Source organism: Lepidochelys olivacea, assembly GCF_965140295.1.
Source record: "Lepidochelys olivacea isolate rLepOli2 genome assembly, chromosome: 6".
NCBI classification, from domain to species: Eukaryota; Metazoa; Chordata; order Testudines; family Cheloniidae; genus Lepidochelys; species Lepidochelys olivacea.
In genome coordinates, this window is record NC_140416.1 from 31,514,729 (window position 1) to 31,527,166 (window position 12,438).

Consider the following 12,438-nt stretch of genomic DNA (forward strand, 5'->3'; position numbering starts at 1 on the left):
CCAGATAGACATTGCTAGGAAAAAGTCTCTAGTCCTAGTTGTATGTGCAATTTGAAATGCTCTACACACAGAGACAATCACTCAAAGGAGAAATTAAAATTAGTGGGGCTTATATTCAGAAGTACTGATCACCTAACAGCTCTCTTTTTCCACAACTGAAGTTTTGGGTTCTCAGTACCTCTAAAAATTAAGCCCAACAGAGGAAAGATAATGCAGTAGAGAGGAGAAATCTGAAAAATAAAGGTTTTGAGAAAGACTAGTTATGCTTACAGGCAGCAAATCAAATAGGAGTTGCCATAAAAAAAGATCAATTTGTGGATGCTGCATATTCAGAACTGTGCAGTGTTGTTGTACCCTTGTCAGTCCCACGATATTAGAGAGACAAGATGGGCGAGGTAATATCCTTTATTCAACCAACTTTTGTTGGTGAGAGAACTAGAAAGCTAGTCTCTCTCACCAACAGAAGTTGGTCCTACTCAGAAGTACGTCACAAAGTACCCAGATAGTAATCTCTATATATTTATATACAAACGTGGAATCCTTCATGTAATTCTGGATATCTCATTATCAAATAGGAACACATATTGGAGGGACTTCAGAGAAAAGCATAAAAAATTATCAGGGGGCTGGAAGAGACAGACTTACAGGGAAAGAGTAAAAGGTGGCATGTCTAAGCACAAATATATGGTGTTTGAATGAATACAATGTAAAACCATCCAGACTATTGCTAAACTGTATAAAATCGAAGTTGATATTTTGGACTTCTAACAAAAATGCTTTAGGGAGCCAGCTGATCCAGTGCAAATGCTCTTTTATAGCTGCTTGTTGGCTCACTTATGAGTTACAAAAATTAAATAGGGCCCTTAACAAGAAAGCAATGTTCTCTCCAGAAATGATAATTTTTAGGAGATGGAAGGGAAGGGAAGGGAAGTTTTAGAAACTTTAAATGTGTTTAGCTTTCATCTGTGCCAAAAAGTACATTCTCATGAACTAGTGATCTTATACCATTCATAACAATATTGGCTATTTCTCTGAAAACCCAGAACTCAAAGTATAATGTAGATCTTCATTCATTTCTAACTTTTAAATCTTTTCAAAATAATTGCTTGTTTGTATGGAACAGTATATTCAATATAAATTATGCTAATATTAGAGTCTCTTCTATAACACCACCACAACTAAAATGATCCCTGACAGTGTAATAAGCAGGTGGACACTTAAGCCCATACTGAATCCCTCTGACTTCCATGCTGGTAATGGTGTAAAAGTCCACCCACTAGGATCCCTTTGCAGGATTAGGACCTCTGCTACTTGCATATTGATGTACTCCTAGCATAAGTTACATATGCACTAAATATCTTCTCATAAAAGAGGTCTGTCTGTTAATTTTCTTTCTAGAATCCTCTATATTAAAGAATCTCTAATGGTGAAGAAATTCCTTTCACCCCAGCAACGGAAGGTAGACCAGATCCTGGCACTAAGTTTAAGTTCAGGACCACCCAAGGAAGAACTCTGCAAAATGACAGTAGCTTTAAGCTTTGCAATCTAACTATATACATGTTAGTAAGTATTCTTTAATTCAAAAGATTTGCAACTGAGACTTCACAAGAAATTCAAGGATTTCTCTGAAATAGGAATGGTGAGAACAAAATTAATCAAGGAGCCAAAGCACACAAAGAGAAGAAATTCTTTAATTACCTATACATCAGTACTAGGAATCTGGGTAATCAACAAGAGGAACTGGAATTGCACATTTATGAGCATAAATTTGATCTAGCTGGTATTACTGAAACGTGGAGGGATGATTTCCAAGACTGGAACGTAAAAATCAATGGTTATAACTGCTTTAGGAAATATCAAGTGGGCAAAAGGGGAGGGGAAGTGGCATTCTATGTCACATATGGTATTACCTATTTCTCAGCCACTTATAACTCAGAAGAAAATTATCTTGAATACTTATGGAACAATGTCCAAAAAGAAAAAACACAAGATGGGGTATTATTCGTTGGTGTCTCCTACAGACCACTGTATCATACTAGAGAACAGGATGACCAGCTTCTTATGCACTTATCCATAACTTGTAGGGATATCAATTTGAGTGACTTATGCTGGAGGTTTCATGCTGCCAGTACTAAAACATTCTTAGAATTCCTAAACATTATAGATGACAACTTCCTAACTCAAAAAGTGTTGCATCCAACATGGGGGAATTCTATATTAGTCATCTTGACAGATAAAGAGGCAATCATCACAGAGGCACTAAAAACTAATGGTAACTTAGTTACAAGTAATCATGACTTGTTCACGTTTACAATGTGCAAAAAGAATGAAAGCCAGACCAGTGATATATATACCGGACACTTTAAAAGGACTAATTTCACTAAGCTGAAAACAATTATGAGAAATCAGCTGGGAGGAAGAATTTAATCAGAAAATTCTGGTTAGTTCTCTGAAAACATCTGCTCAATATTCACAGCAGTCAAAAACGCTAACTTAATGTTAGGAACCATTAAGAAAGGGATAGATAAGACAGGAAAATATCATAATGGTGCTACATAAATCCATGGTGCACCCACACCTTGAATATTGTTTGTAGTTTGGTTGCCCCATCTATAAAAAGATATATTAGAATTGGAAAAACAAACAAATGATTAGGGGTATGAAACAGCTTTCATATGAGGAGGGATTAAAACGACTGGGAATGTTCATCTTAGAAAGGAGATGACAAAGGGGGGATATGATAGAGGACTATAAAATCATGAATGATGTGAAGAAAGTGAAAGTGTTATTTACCCCTTCACATAGCACAAGAACTAGGGGTCACCCAACGAAATTAACAGGCAGGAGGTTTAAAACAAATATCAGTAAATACCTCTTCATGCAATACACAGTCAACCTGTGGAACTCATTGCCAGGGGGCATTGTGAAGTATTATTGGGTTCAAAAAAGAAATAAATAAGATCATGGAGGACAGGTCCATCAATAGCTATTGGCCAAGATGGTCAGGGATAGAACCTCATGTTCTTGCTATCCCTAAATCCCTGACTGCCAGAAGCTGGGACTGGATGGCAGAAGATGGATCACTTGATAACTGCCCTATTCCATTTATTCCCTCTGAAGCTTCTGGGTCTGGACACTGTTGGAAGACTGGATACTGGGCTAGATGGACCACTGGTCTAAGCCAATATGGCTATTCTTTTGTCCTTAAAAATGAGAATGATAATTAGCAGTTGTTGAAGAATACTTTACCGGACACCTCAAAAACCACATTACCAACAATTGAGGAAGAAGGCTGCACTGGCTAAAAAACTGACCTGGTTCACAGGGGAAGTGAAGGCAGCTATAAAAAAATAAAATAGTATGTAACAAATGGAAGAATGGAGAAGTTGACAGCAATGAATATAAATCAGAGGCTACAAATTGTGGAAAATTGATAAGGGAAGCAGAGGGACACAAGGAGAAATCTATGGTCAACAGAGGTAAGGACAATAAGGAGGGTTTTAAGATATTAGAAACAAAAAGAATCCTAACAATGGTATTAGTCCATTACTAGATGGAAATGGTACAATTATAATAACAATGCAGACAAGACAGTGGTAATTACCTAGGTAATTATAGGCCTGTCAATCTGACATTGATCATGAGCAACATAATAGATGACTGATATGGGACTCAATGAAGAATTAAAGGAGGGTAATAAAATTAATGACAATCAATATGGGTTTATGAAAAATAGATTCTGTCAGACTAACTTCATGGTTTTTTGGATGAGATTATAAATTTAGCTAATAAAGATAATAGTGTTGATGTAATACGCTTAAACTTCTGTAAGGTATTCAAATTGGTACAACACAACACTGATTAAAAAACTAGAAAGACTAAAATGAACATGGTACACATTAAATGGATTAAAAGCTAGCTAACTGATAGGTCTCAAAACAGAATTGTAAATAGGGAATAATCACTAAGCAGGTGTGTTTCTAGTAGGGTCTGCAAGGATCGGTTCTTTGCCTTATTCTATTTAACATTTTTATCAATGAGCTGGAAGACAACATAACATTATCACTGATAAAGTTTGCAGATGACTAGGGCCCTACCAAATTCATGGTCCATTCTGGTCAATTTCACAGGCCTAGGATTTTAAAAATAATACATTTCATGATTTCAGCTATTTAAATTTGAAATTTCATGGTGTTGTAATTGTAGGGGTCCTGACCCAAAAAGGAATTGTGGGGAGGAGGGGTCGCAAGGTTATTGAAGGGGGCGTTGTGGTACTACTACCCTTACTTCTGCACTGCTGCTGGCAGCAGCTCTGCCTTCAGAGCCGGGCAGCTGGAGAGCGGTGGCTGCTGGCCGGGATCCCAGCTCTGAAGGCAGAGCTACTGCCAGCAGCAGCAGCAGCACAGAAGGATGGCATGGCATGGCATTGCCACCCTTACTTCTACACTGTTGCCTACAGAGCTGGGCCCTCAGTCAGCAGCCGCCACTCTCTGGCTACCCAGCTCTGAAGGCAGCAGGGCAAAAGTGAGTTGGCATGGTATGGTATTGCCATGCTATTTCTGCACTGCTGTTGCCAGGGCTCTGCCTTCAGAGCTGGGTACCCAGCCAACAGCCGCCGCTCTCTGGCCACCCAGCTCTGACGGCAGCGCAGACGTAAGGGTGGCAATACCGTGACGCTCCCCCTCCGTCTCCCCCCCCCAAAATAACCTTGCGACCCCCCTTTAGGGTCAGGACCCCCAATTTGCGAAACAGTGGTCTTCTCCATTAAATCTGTATGGGCACTGCTACTCAAAATAATTCCAGTCTCGCACGCATGATGGACATATGCATCAGAAGTGGAATGTATGCGTACAATCACTCAAAGAAGAATTTATGGGTTACTGACACAAGATGTTCTCTAACACCAATTTTGCAACTGCCGCGTCTGCTAAAGTGAAGATGTTGATCTTCTAGACCCCCCCAAACAAATTGTTAAGATGGCACATTGAATCTACACAAGTATCTAAGCCTGGAAAAAAGTTACAGAAACATTTTGGTTACCTAAATGACTAGTAGAAGGCCAGTGAAATTCATAATTAAAGTTAATTTAAAAGAAAACCTAGACACTGGAATGCAAATAAATTTCCTGAAGGAACAGAAACTACAAGTACTCCTTTTCTTTTTGCGAATACAGACTAACACGGCTGTTACTCTGAAACCTACTTTTAATTCAATCCCCACAGTAACTCCAGCCTCCCATCTTCCCTACCTGCAGTACCTACCGCAAGATCTCTTATATTCTGATCAAGCATTTTTTTTTAGGCATTAAGAAATCCAAAGCAAGATTATATTTTGTGAGATTGGCTAACATTCAGAAGAGGATGGCTGTGATTTCTTTTCTACTTTCTGCAAGATCTTGAATTGTTATATTTACATAATTTATCTTGATGTCTGTGGCAGAGATTATCCCACATTTTACAGACTAGAAACTGAGACACAGAAAACTCGTAACTTGCCTAAAACAAAACAAACAAACAAAAACACACAGCGATTTTGTCCTTAAAGCTAAACATAGAATGTAAATTACAGAATAAATTTTCTGTCTGTTGAGCACTTTCCAGTTGGATGCATCTGATGAAAAAAACCTACATTATAAGACATTGGGAGTACACCTTTCAGCAGGCCAACTGTTCTCCTGAACAGATCTGCTTACTGCTGTGCTGGATCAATGGGCTTGCATGGGGTGATGAAACTAGGAGTGGGGATGCTGGCTTGAAATAGTTTCCATCATATATAGTGTTTGCAGTTTTGTACAATGGCTTTCAGCATTCCTCCCCCCTATAAAAACTGTTCTAATGCGACTGGGCTTGCACAGTCTGTGAAGGATTTTTAATTTATACAGCCCACAAATTTATTTCACAAAAGGAAAAAAAGAGAAAGAACTAGTTATTTGAGTTTACTGATTTGAACTGGTTACTCTGGAAATATGCTCTTCCAAAACAGCATGTATATTTTTGAAAAATTATTTCTTTTAAAATTATAGAGCATTTAAATGATTCTATAAATATTAGATATTATTATATAGTTGCCCAAAATATAATACTACATATAATTTGCTAAAATTAATGCACCTGCCACTCACAATGCTTCTGATTTCTCAGTGCTGTTTTTTAAGTTAGTTTTTCAAGGGTAATCCACCTGACAAAATAAGCTATCTACAATACCACCACACTGGTATTTCTGTGGTTCTGAAACAATGTTCTAGATCTGTATCTAATCAAACGTGCTTTTGCAATTTTGTCATAAATCCTGCCTTTTAAGTCATATAGACAGATGCTATGTTCTCTGTAAGACCCAGAGTGAACAGAACTCATTACAAACACCTTAACATTAATGATATCAGCAAAGTTCAGTTGTAAAAACAAAACCTAACCCAGTTGTTTTTCTTTTAAAAAAAAAAACAAAAAAAACCCCCAAACAGCTGTAAGTCAGCATATCTGATAAAAAGCTTAAAAATGGGTTATCAAAATGTGCATAGAGGACAGTCATGTGAAATAGGGTGATTCTGTCCACAGTCATGTGAAATAGAATGAATCCCTCACTTTTAGTGAGTTTTAAGCAGAATACATTGCAAATATTCTTGCATGCAGGTCCAACCAGAATATGACTTCGAAACAAAGCACAGCTAATATGTGAGAATGAAGAGATTTTCTTTCTGTGGATGCCAAGTAAGAAAATTTACCTACATACAATAGCACCTTAATTACCAGTATAATTCAAAATCAAGTCTAAGAAAAAGTCTACCTCCCCCACTGTTGAGCTGCAATTTTTGTAAGAATAACTATTTGTGGTCTGGGGGTTAAATAGATGTGATTGTTTTCTAAAATAGGATTAATTTTGGAGGAATGTGCTCTCTTACACATAATAAAGATGGTTATGACAAAGTTAATATTACCATCCCACTTCAAAGCAGTAGCATCATCTTCCCTGCATTTATAAACCATATATATTTTTCTGTAGTAAAGTAGAGGATTGTCCAACGGTTTGAAGAAGCTTAAGTGTGACACCATGAAAACAGTTCTCTTGCAAATTTTACAGTATCAAACTCCTTATGCAATGTTCAGGCTTAGCCAGACAGACTTGTGCCTAAGAATATTGGAAAGAAACAGAAAAAAAAACTTAACTTAAATGATGTTAAGACAACATTAACTGCTTAGCTACCCAATAGTGTAGAGATCTTCTTTCCTGTCAATTCACTTCAAGGAATATTAGCACACAATGCAGCTCAGAAAGCAGGATTTTTTTGAAAATGTCACTTTTCTGCTGATGTACACAAAAAGAGCAGGCAGTACAGCAGAGAAAAATGCGAATGCTTGGAAAAATTATTATTAATAAATTTGTAACCACTCGGAGCATAACAGGGTTATAAGGAATAGCCAGCATGAATTTGTCAAGAACAAATTATGACAAACCAACATAATTTCCTTCTTTGACAGGGTCACTGGCCTAGTGGACAGGGAGAAAGCAGTAGATATCTTTATATTAGCAAAGTTTTTGACAGAATCCCACATGACATTCTCATAAGCAAAGTAGGGAAATGTGGTCAAGATGAAATTTCTATAAGGTGAGTGCACAATTGGTTAAAAGAACATTGTCCAAGGGTAGTTATCATTGGTTTGTTTTCAGACTGGGAGGACGTATCTAGTGGAGTCCCTCAGGGATCAATCCAATTAATATTTTAATTAATGACTTGGATAATGGAGTACAGACTATGCTTGTAAAATTTGCAGATGACACCAAGCTAGGAGCAGTTGCAAGCACTTGGAGGACAGGATTAGATTTCGAAACAACCTTGACCAATTGGAGAATTGGTCTGAAATCAGCAAGATGAAATTCAGTAAAGACAAGTGCAAAGCATTTCACTTGGGAAAAATCAAATGCACAGCTACAAAATGAGGAATAACTGGCAAGGTGGTGGTACTGCTCAAAAGGACCTGGGGGTTATAATGAATCACAAATTTAACTAAATGGGATGAAATTCAATAAGGACAAATACAAAGTACTCCACTTCGGAAGGAACAAATCAGTTGCACACATATAAAATGAGAAATGACTGTCTTGGAAGAAGTACTGTGGAAAGGGATCTGGGGTCATAGTGGATCGCAAGCTAAATGAGAGTCAACAGTGTAATGCTGTTGCAAAAAAAGCAAACATCATACTTGGATGCATTAGCAGGAGTGTTATAAATAAGACACAAGAAGTAATTCTTCTGCTCTACTCCACGCTGATTAGGCATCAACTGGAGTATTGTGTCCAGTTCTGGGAGCCACATTTCAGGAAAGATTTGGACATATTGGAGAAAGTCCAGAGAAGAGCAACAAATATGATTAAAAGTCTAGAAAACATGACCTATGAGGAAAGATTGAAAAAATTGGGTTTGTTTAGTCTGAAGAAGAGAAGACTGAGGGGGCATGATAACAGTTTTCAAGTACATAAAAGGTTGTTACAAGGAGGAGGGAGAAAAATTGTTCTCCTTAACTTCTGAGGATAGGACAAGAAGCAACGGGCTTAAATTGCAGCAAGGGTGGTTTAGGTTGGACATTAGGAAAACTTCCTGCCAGGATAGTTAAGCACTAGAATAAATTGCCCACAGATGTAGTGGAATCTCCATCACTGGAGATTTTTAAAAGCAGGTTAGACAAACACCATCCAGGGATGGTCTAGATCAGGAGTAGTCAATTATTTTTTGTCAAGATCCAAATTTCTTGGTCAAGATATAGTCAAGATTTAGTCAAGGTCCTGACTTCAGAGAAAATAAACAAAAAGAATAATAATGATAATAATAAGTAAATAAAAAAATTTCATAGTCCGTTCAAAAGTGTCTGGCAGTCCAGAATTGGCCTGTGGTCCGCGTATTGACTACTCCTGATCTAGATAATACTTAGTCCTGCCTTGAGGGTTGCCAGGTGACCAGACACCAAAAGTCCAGTTACCACGGGGCAGGGGGAGGCACTGGTCATCAACCCACGCCAGCCCCTGCTGAGCTGGGAGCTGCCACCTACTTACAGGCAAGCTCCTAGTCAGGCTGCAGCAGCTCCCATCCTAGCCCTGAAACAGTGGGAGCCAGCTTGTGGGAGGGAGGGAGGGAGGGAGGTGCTGGAACTAGGGGTGCTGCCGTACCCCCTTGGCTTGAAGTGATTTCCATCATATACGGGCTTTACAGTTTGGTTCAGTTGCTCTCAGCAACCCACACACTATAAAAACTGTTCCAGCATCCCTGGGGCAGGGGCAGGTGCATTTACTACAGAGTAAAATATCCAAGCACTAGTTTATATATGTTTTAAATGGTGATAACTCTGACGAAGCAATTGGGCTTTCCAAAAATCAGTCACACATTTTCACTATCCAAAAGTTCTAAAAGGTTCAGGGGAAGTCAAGGGCCATATAGTAGGTTTCAACTGAAAACATATATGTTATCAGTTGAATTTGACTCAGTAAATACGGGCATATCATATTCCAACTGACTTCCAAAGGCCTCACTGGGACCAGATTAATGTCCTAAAGTATTAGTATTTTTTTCCAGACAGACTAAATATTAGTATTGCCTACTGAAACCAAAAACCTATCATGTAAATTATAATATTGCAAAGAATCTACAGAGTTAAGGACTGAAGTAAAATATGAGTTTGTGTACTTTCAAAAGGGAGTTGTATGCACATTAGTGCTCATTATGAACCAACATTTCATGCAATATTGTTACAGTTTATGATAATTTAGAATATCATCATCTTTTACTATGTCAACTATAATAGGACTTACACAGTTTATTCAGCCACCTCTTTTAATGTTCAATCAACAACTTTTCACAAACTACTGTATTTTTGAAATATTACTGTAAAAACACTGTTTCCCAGGCAACAAGCCAACACAGTACATAACAAGTGTCTATTAAGGAAGTTTCAATAAGGCACCCAGGCACACTACACACTGGGGTCTCTGTTCTCCTTTGATACATATGTACATGGGGAATCAAACGTTAATCTGAGTCATACACATGCAAGTCAAAGGAATAATAGAACCCTCTACTGATTAGGTAAAGATGAGCCAAAAAGGTGAAGGGATTTGCCCGATGCCATAAAATGGTCAAGATATGATTAGAATTCAGGATATCCTGAGTTCCAATCCTGTATTCATTCGTCCTGACTACACAGCCTTAAAATACCTTTTCTGCGCAAGGTTAAAAACTGCAGTGGTGAAAAACACCTGTGCCCTGTTTACATTAGGGCTTCCACCTTTGATAGCACTGGTGGAGGTACATCGGTTCAGAGAAATGCTTACACATTTTCCCAGTATAGATGCACTTGTGTATGACAGTCTGCAAAAAATGAACAATCCTTTCCTATGAAATGACTCCCAATGCTGGGCCACTAAATCAAGGCATTGGTGGTACAGAGAGAATGGGTAGCATCAGAAACCTAATCTCTTGCAAGCCTTTCTAAATCTTTTTAGAATACATCTTCACTGTAGAGTTAGACCTGGCTAGCATAACACTGCTCAAGTATTCCCAATGAAAAGTGGGGCAAACTGGCATTCCCTATGCCAGATACATTTAACTGTTTCCACAGTGGTGCTGTACTAAGCCATGTGCTGGGATAGCCCATGATTTTTAGCAGTATATTAAACTGGGCTGCTACATGAATTAATTAATACGGTGCTCTCTCTCACCTAGAATTGAGCTCCTATCTGTAGCAGTGACATGAGAATAACACATTATGTAAATAACTTCCATGGGGAATTTATGTTATTAATGCAGGTAGTTCTGAAGACGAAAGCATTTGGCAGCAAGAACTTTTATTGAGAATGTCATTAAGGAATTCAGTCTGAAAACCACGGAATGATTTGTAGCACACCTGACTTTTCTGCTTCTCCATTGCTTTCCCATCCACTAAGATAAAAATGTCATTTTGGGTACATTTCCTCAAATCCTGGGTCTTAGTGTTATTACACCACCAGTTTACCAGAAGGCTGGTGTCAGCTCCTGACAAACTGGCAGCATGGGAGGAGGATTTCTTGGACGGCATCTCTGTTCAAATGCAGTGGAAACAAAGCAGAAATGGAGCAGGCAAACATGGGGTTAAAATGCAGTGCAAAAGAAGTGACAAGAGTTGGACAAGAAAGAACAGCCCATATGGAATTATGGGATAGGATTGGAGGACTAACAGCCATGGAAGGCACACATTTCTTTTTTTAAAACCAGAATTGGTATTTAGGAGCCGTGTCTGGTTGTATTCTCCAAGTACAATCAAGGAGCCCATCAGAGCGTGTGCAATGTCCTCAAATCTTTCCGATTGCATGGCAATGCAAAGATCATCTGGTTAAATGAATCTTCGCGCATTGGGGAATTCTGGTTGGCCATTTGTGTAAATATTAATCATCAAGGGTGACTGCACTGAACTTTGGGACAATCCATTTATTTGAGTACTCCATCGAGTTTTCGGACCAAGTAAGACAAGTGTGTTCCATCCCCCTGAAAGATCACAAGGCCAAGCAGAAACTCCAGATATCAGGATATGGTAAAATCCTTAACCACTATGAACATCCATGAGGTCACATTAGATCAAACACTGACAATCAAAGAGCACATCAAAAAGCTGCAAAAGAAAGTGAACATCAGGAACTGTGTACTCAAGAAACTGGCCAACACAAAAAGGGGAGCTGATCCCAAAACACTCAGAAACCTGTCTCATCCTGTGCTACTCAGCTGCCCCAATATGGTCAGGCTCAAGCTGTGCACACAAAATCAGTACTGAACTTAATCAGTCATGCAGGATCATCAGATGGATCTTGAAACCGATTCTCATGCTGTTGCTCTACTGCCTCACAGGGATTGCACCATCATCAGTGAGGCAGGATGCCTTCAGTAAAAAGGCGAGACAAAAACAGGTGCATAATCCAAGACACACACCACATGGACACATTCCACTACCCAAGAGATGGAAGTCCAGAAAGACCTTCGCCTCTGAAAATCCCTAATCCCAAAATACTATTGGCAAAGGCTACAGAGAAACAAAATGGCAGGAAATGCTGAAGATATTGGAGAACATCATTCCTTCATAACAATGCTCTCCAGACACTGACTTTGAATGAAAACACTAGTGTACTCTAAATCGAGCATTTGGGTGGCAAAGGCTGGTGACAATATGATCAAGTGGAAGCTGAAGAATGACCCAGATGTGAATGTGGGGAGCCTAAGCAAACACTTGAACACTGATGCAGTACCCTCTGTCAATACCCTATACTCCCAAGGAACTATTAGAGGCAAGTGATAAAACCAGATCTTGTCTACAGTTTTGGAGCAATAAGCCATAATGATGACAACACACATGCTCAATTAGCCTACCTTCTCACTGCAAAGTAGGCTTGTTGCCAACCTGGATTGAAATGAAACCTGAGTTCAAG

The 12,438-nt window shown here is 38.8% G+C and overlaps 1 protein-coding gene across 5 annotated transcripts in view; it reads right to left on the bottom strand.

Annotated features, from left to right (window-relative positions):
• SBF2 (SET binding factor 2) overlaps nucleotides 1-12,438 on the bottom strand; it is a 555,237-nt gene that overhangs the window by 389,401 nt on the left and 153,398 nt on the right. The gene's annotated exons all lie outside the window — the stretch shown is intronic.